Here is a 6,367-nt window from a genome sequence, read left to right as displayed (position 1 = left end):
AAATTAGCAAGGGTCAATAGCCTAAGGGTCTAAAGAAAACCTGGCTGAATCTAAAAGAAATAAAGCTGGATGCATAAAACTGGAAATACAACCAGCAACAACAATATTTCACTTTCAATCATGGGTCTTGCTAATAAGACTCTGATTTCCAAATAGCATAAGGAAAAAAGAAATGATCAGGAATCAGGAGCAAGTCACAATGAGACAGTTGGACATGTGACTCTCTAAGGTCCCTTCCAACTCAATGGATCTGTGATTATGAGTCTGGGAAGCCTGAGGAAGTTTTCTTGGCTTCTCTGTGTAATGGAAAAGCATAGTTCAGCTTCTTGGGGGAGGTTGATTAACCTCATTAGCTTAAGATTCTTCATCCTGAGGGAACAGGTAGTGATACACAGTTCATAGGATTGTTGTGTATAGCCAGTGGAAAAATGGGCAAGTCAGACTTGCTCGTACACTTTTTAAAGCTTTTAAGTTTTAAAGTAATTTTAGAAAGGAGGGTGACGAAGGGAACCAACATTTAGAAAGTACTGCAGCATCCAATGAGCATGGCTGATGTTCTCATTATACTACTGCATTATCTGAGATGGCACATTTTGGAAAGGTTGAGACACTAGTGGTTTGATATCCATTATCACCACTCAGTGGAAATCCAGGAGCTAGAACATCCCATTCAGATATGTGGTAACCTCCAATGATCAGACACACCAACCAAGAAGCCTTTCTAACCCTAAGTCCCAGAACCCAATCTAGCCTGTTTCCCAAATCCACCATGGGCTGTCACATCCCAAGCCAATGGAAGGAGACTGCTTCAATGTGGGACTGATTTAATACCAATGCTGGACCTAGATTGAGCAGCTCAGTTATTCCTATTTAAATCAAGTGACAAATAGGAGCCCTGAGGTCACTTGTAGCTACTATCATTTGACATTTGGCCTATAAAAGATTATTCTGAAATTGAATCAGTTACTAGCATTTATTTATTTATTTATTTATTTATTTTTGGCTGTGTTGGGTCTTCGTTTCTGTGCGAGGGCTTTCTCCAGTTGCGGCAAGTGGGGGCCACTCTTCATCGCGGTGCGCGGGCCTCTCACTATCGCGGCCTCTCTTGTTGCAGAGAAGAGGCTCCAGATGCGCAGGCTCAGCAATTGTGGCTCAAGGGCCCAGCTGCTCCGCGGCATGTGGGATCTTCCCAGACCAGGGCTCAAACCCGTGTCCCCTGCATTGGCAGGCGGATTCTCAACCACTGCGCCACCAGGAAAGCCTGATTTTAAAGCATTTAAAAATCAGGAGATTACACATCAAAATCCATATTTCCAGCTTCCCTTGGAACACCTAAAAACACTGGGCTCCCGTTCTCAGCTGGCAACAAAGGACTGGAGGAGGTAAGGACTTCTCCACTGAGATGGACTTTCCTCTCAAGTTCGTCACTATCCTACTTGACTCACTTCACTCCAATAAGTTCTCTGCCTGGTTCCCAGAGGCATTTGAGGGCAACCACTGACTCGAAGATCTAAATAGAATAGGAAACCTTCTGAAGGCCCCTCAACTGCCGGAAGGCAACCACCTCTGGATCTAAGTGGCTACTCTGGCATCTAATCATAAAGCTGATCTAACAAGACCCCTGTGCTAGGGACCCCTGAAAGCCAAATGATGGAAGGAGGCTGGCTAGCTCAGAGCTGACAAGCAGGCCTGGAAGTCCTTACAACACTGACAAGGAATGAAGGCCAGGCCAGAAGTACTGTTTTAGCATTATTATTGCGTTTCGACCGCTCTGCTCTGCCATGCATGGTATATAAAATGTCATTTTATAAGATATCATGTTAATTAGCCAGCAAATATATGGAGACATTTCACCATATAAAAGAGTATTTCAGCTTGCTTAAAGAATTCAAACAGGGCTTCACTAAACTAAATGTTTTCTAGATCCTACAATTTTCTTCCATAAAAATAAACCCAGTTCCATGGAAAATACTATAAATCACAGAGATCCTGATCTTAGCAAAGCTTAACAGACAGATCCTTATTTTCCCCAAAGCCCATACTTGGCTCATTTCAGTGGAATTACTTTTGTTTCTCCGTAGTGCTGTTTCCCCATGTGTGATGGTCGTCGTCAGCCTGAATGCCAGCCCCGGAATCAGGTCTTGCTTGTGGGAAAGGGCTTCGGTACACTTAGACTTTTATGTTATTACACCCCATTAAAGAGCTTATGCTTTGTTATCCTTTTCTGAACCTTGGCAAGGCCTCTTCACTCTCTTACAAGTTAAGTGAAAGCAGAACTCTGTGCTGGGCTGCTAGAGCTTCCTAGTGAGATCCATGAGATGTGAATAGTATTCATCGAAGAGATTATTCAAGTAGGCAGCCATCAATCCCAGGGATACCCTGCCGGTTCAAAAATACAGGAAACAAAGTTACGCCCTCAATTTATACCCCTCCTTAAGTTTACTGAAAAAAGAATTCAGCAAGGGAAACGACGCTGCTATCTTTTATTTGCTTTAGGCAGTGGGTTACAGCCTCTAAAGTAAGAGTTAGCGCTGTGGATTTCCTCTAAATTACAGAATAGTTCATGGAGTGACATATAAAGAATGTAGAGAGTTTATAATGCAAAGAAACTATAGTAATCCCTGATGTCTAAGACTTCTTTTGTATGGAATACAAATTGCTCTTTTTCCTTCAGATAGATTTAAATGGAAGTAGGGAGGAAGTTAAAGTGCTTTCAACAAAGAGAAAATGTTCCGATTACTTTGCTCCAAATGGACGTTTCCTGACAGTTACCAGTGCATTCTTAATTGATAATGAAATGCAAAGTCTAAAGTAAACTTACTGTGGTAACACAGGCACACAATTTCGTATGAATCAAAATTCTGCAAACCACCTAATAATATCACACGCGGTGCCAGACTCAACCCTGACATGACGCAAGGCAGTTTTGGTGGCCTGAAAACTGTCCTCACCAGGGAAGGAATCAACATTCAATCATTTTGTGGTTTTTCAGTGAAACTCATCTCTTGTGTGCTTTTTTTTTTTTTTCTCCAGTGTTTATTTAATTCCTCCAAATTCTCCATAGGTTTATTCTATCCATTAGGCAAAAATTATGTATAAATAATTTTCTTTAAGACCCTGATAAAATCATATAGCACCTCCAAAAAGCCACCTTTCTATAAATCAAGAAAATCTATTTTAAAACACAAAGGAAAGTAATTGTCCATTCCTTAATTTTAAAATACTTTAGGTTTCCAACGTTGGAACATTGTGTTGAATTAATACATTCTAAATTTTTACTTTAGGGAGGAATTAGTTAATTCACTCCTTTTTTGAAAAGACAAAAGATTGAACAAATTATTTTCCCTCTAGTGGAAATCTGATGTGTATTTAGGCATCCAAGATCCCACACTGCTAGCAATTAGCTGCTAGGTGTGTTCAGTATTAACACACACTTCAAATTTGTACTCTAGTGCCTTGATCAGTATTTAGCCTAGAATTTGTGAGAATAACAATGGCCTTTTTACAAATCTAATAGAAAGCCCAGATGAGTAAAGAAAGATACAAATAAACAATCCCAGAAATCCAAGTCTCCTTATCTTGTAGGCCACATACACTTTAGCACAACCCCTGTTCCTAGAGTACCTCTTTAAGGGAAAGATAGTGTCATCCAGATAGCTCTTTACTTTAACAAGTTCAGTAACTAAACTGCTTGTATTGAATGTTCTAGAAAGTGAGCAGAGGATGGAAATCTATTTGGCACAAATCACTTACAGATGTTTAAATTACTTCAACCCATTTCAACTTTTGCTACGTAGGGCCACAATTCAAAAATGACTGATTATGAAAAAAAAAAGCTCTCTATAAGCATAAGTTTTAAAAGAAAAACTAATACAATGAATATATAAAATGAGGTAATGTATATAAAACTGCTTTTCAAACTGTGTTGTTATAGGGGTCATTTTTCCCCTTTAAATTAGGAGGTCCTTGTGGGTATGTCTTCTAAATTCCCTGTAATTTTGCAACTCCTACTATGGTGCTTATGACAGTATAATAATTCAGCTGGGGAAAGTATTGACATAAAATATTTAGATAATTGAGGCAAAGGATTTTATATATTGAATAATGTAGGTAATTCTTTAATACCCTAATTCACTTTGCACGTGTGAATGGGAATATGAAAATCCATGTTTTTCTATATGCTGCCCTGACCAGCATCTAGACAAGGAAGAGAAACCAAGAACTACTTCTGCAGGTGGCCACTGAAGCTAGCTGAAGCAGAACAGCATGTGAGACCTAACCACTATTTCTGGTGCCGCAAAAATCTGCAGAAGCTTGGTGAGTGAAGAATCTCCAGGCATATGATAGTTAATGCCTTTCGAAGTGATTTAGCACAAGTCTTCTCTTATTTTAGAACATAACTTTCTGGTGACTTAAATTTGTTTTTCCCTGAAGTGTCTAGACAGGCATAAAAGAAACCCTGAAATTAGAAAGAAGTATGCTTTCCTTTATACCAAAGAATTAAACCACCCAGCCCTCCCACCAGTAGACCTTTGAAGGGTGGATCTGGTCATGGTGAGTGGGCATCTGAGCTATTGGCAGGTTCAGTGCGATTGTTATGTAAGACTACGATGCAGAGTCCTTGGGCTGCTTGGGATCTAGTTCCAACTCCCTGGCATCAGAAGTCACTGAAACATACAACACACAAAAGACCTACCTAGGCTTCTTTCTCTGGTCCTCTAGAGGATTTGTGATTGCTCACCTTTAGATGAGTTTGCTCATGCTGTTAATAATGAAGGATGTGTGTCATGTTTCTTCTTGAGTTGCGCATTTTTGTCTCCTTTTTTTTGCATCCAGGTTAAATAAGGACACCACCTAAGACTTATTCAAATGCAGACTTCATTTGCCCATTTCACCCAAGTGGCTCCACCCAACAGAGTTCACAGCAGTGCTCTAGAGAGAAAAGCACAAAGTGAAATGAGATATAAACTAAAAAGTTGAATGCTTTGATTTCACACGGGGCCTAGAACAACTTGAAAAACCAAATACAAGGGATGTAAGTTACAACATGATAGGTATAATGAACTCTGCTGTATGTTACATATGAAAGTTGTGAAGGGAGTGGGTCCTGAGAGCTCTCATCACACGGACATTTTTTTTCTGTTTCTTTAATTTTGTATCTATACGAGATGATCGATGGTCACTAAACTTATTGTGGTAATCATTTCATGATGTATGTGAGTCAAATCATTATGTTGTACACCTTAAATTTATACAGTGCTGTATGTCAATTATATCTCAGTAAAACTGGAAGAAAAAAATTGAATACCAATACTGATATTTACCACAGAGTCCAATACCATAAAGGACTTCATTCCGAATCTAAAAAGTTAATTCACCATTATTTAACTTTAAGTCATTTAGAGATATTGGTTAAATAAAAGCCAAAGATTAAAAGCTGCCAACGTGGATCATATTTATTAAGTGAAATTATTTTACACTGCTTGAGAAGTGAATATATTCCGGGAAGTGTACAACATTGGACAAACTCTTGGAAAGAAGCACTGTTTCTTGCTGTATCAGGCTTCCTGGGCCCCAAACAGAAGGAGCCATTGAAGCACTAGAGCTGGTGGAATGGATCCTATAAGCTCTATGAAGGCAGGGACCTTGTTTATCGTTCGCCTGGTATCCATGGCACACAGCTGAGGGCAAGCATTCTTGTTGAAGGGATGGGTGCATGGGTAGGTGCACCCATTAGGAGGGGTGGGAGCAGGAAGCACGAGCCACATCAGTGCTTCCTCTGGGGTTGTTCTTTCTGCCCTGGTTTCAACAAAGCAGCAGAAAAATGGAGCAATAATAGGATTAGAGCTCTAGGGAAGTAGGTAAGCAGCTATCTACCTTTCCCCATTCCGGTCAACACTGGAAGCGATGTCTCTTCTTTCCGGTTCCCATTCCTCCTTGTATCAAATCAGCCTGTCCCAAGACCACCGCAGCACCTGAAGCACTTCACCTCTGCCCGGCCACTCCTAGACCTGGCTGAAGGAAGGAATCCTTAAACAGGGCTGAGCACAGGCCAACAAGCTATCTAGCTGCAACAGCTTATAAAGCCCTCAAAAGCATGAGCTTAATGGATAAACAACTAGGTCCTATTGTATAGCACAGGGTACTATATTCAATATCCTGAGATAAATCATAATGGAAAAGAATATTAAAAAAAGAATGTATGAGAGAGAGAGAGAGAGCGACAGAGAGCAAGCATGAGCTTATCATCCATTTCTTTTTTTTTTTTTTTTAAACATCTTTACTGAAGTATAATTGCCTTACAATGGTGTGTTAGCTTCTGCTTTATAACAAAGTGAATCAGTTATACATATACAATATGTTCCCA

General features: G+C 39.9%; 1 long non-coding RNA gene across 1 annotated transcript; it reads right to left on the bottom strand.

Annotated features, from left to right (window-relative positions):
* Positions 1–1,283: 1,283 nt before the first annotated feature.
* On the bottom strand, positions 1,284–6,009 carry LOC118904488. The gene is made up of 3 exons (XR_005022003.1): positions 5,878–6,009; positions 4,742–4,932; positions 1,284–2,379 (listed from the first exon to the last, which is right to left on the bottom strand). It is a non-coding gene; the product is annotated as an uncharacterized LOC118904488 (long non-coding RNA).
* Between the last annotated feature and the right edge of the window lie 358 nt (positions 6,010–6,367).

The sequence above is a fragment of the Balaenoptera musculus genome, chromosome 1 (genome assembly GCF_009873245.2).
Source record: "Balaenoptera musculus isolate JJ_BM4_2016_0621 chromosome 1, mBalMus1.pri.v3, whole genome shotgun sequence".
NCBI classification, from domain to species: Eukaryota; Metazoa; Chordata; class Mammalia; order Artiodactyla; family Balaenopteridae; genus Balaenoptera; species Balaenoptera musculus.
Note: the sequence above shows the minus strand (reverse complement) of the source record. Positions and strands in the feature narration are given on the sequence as shown.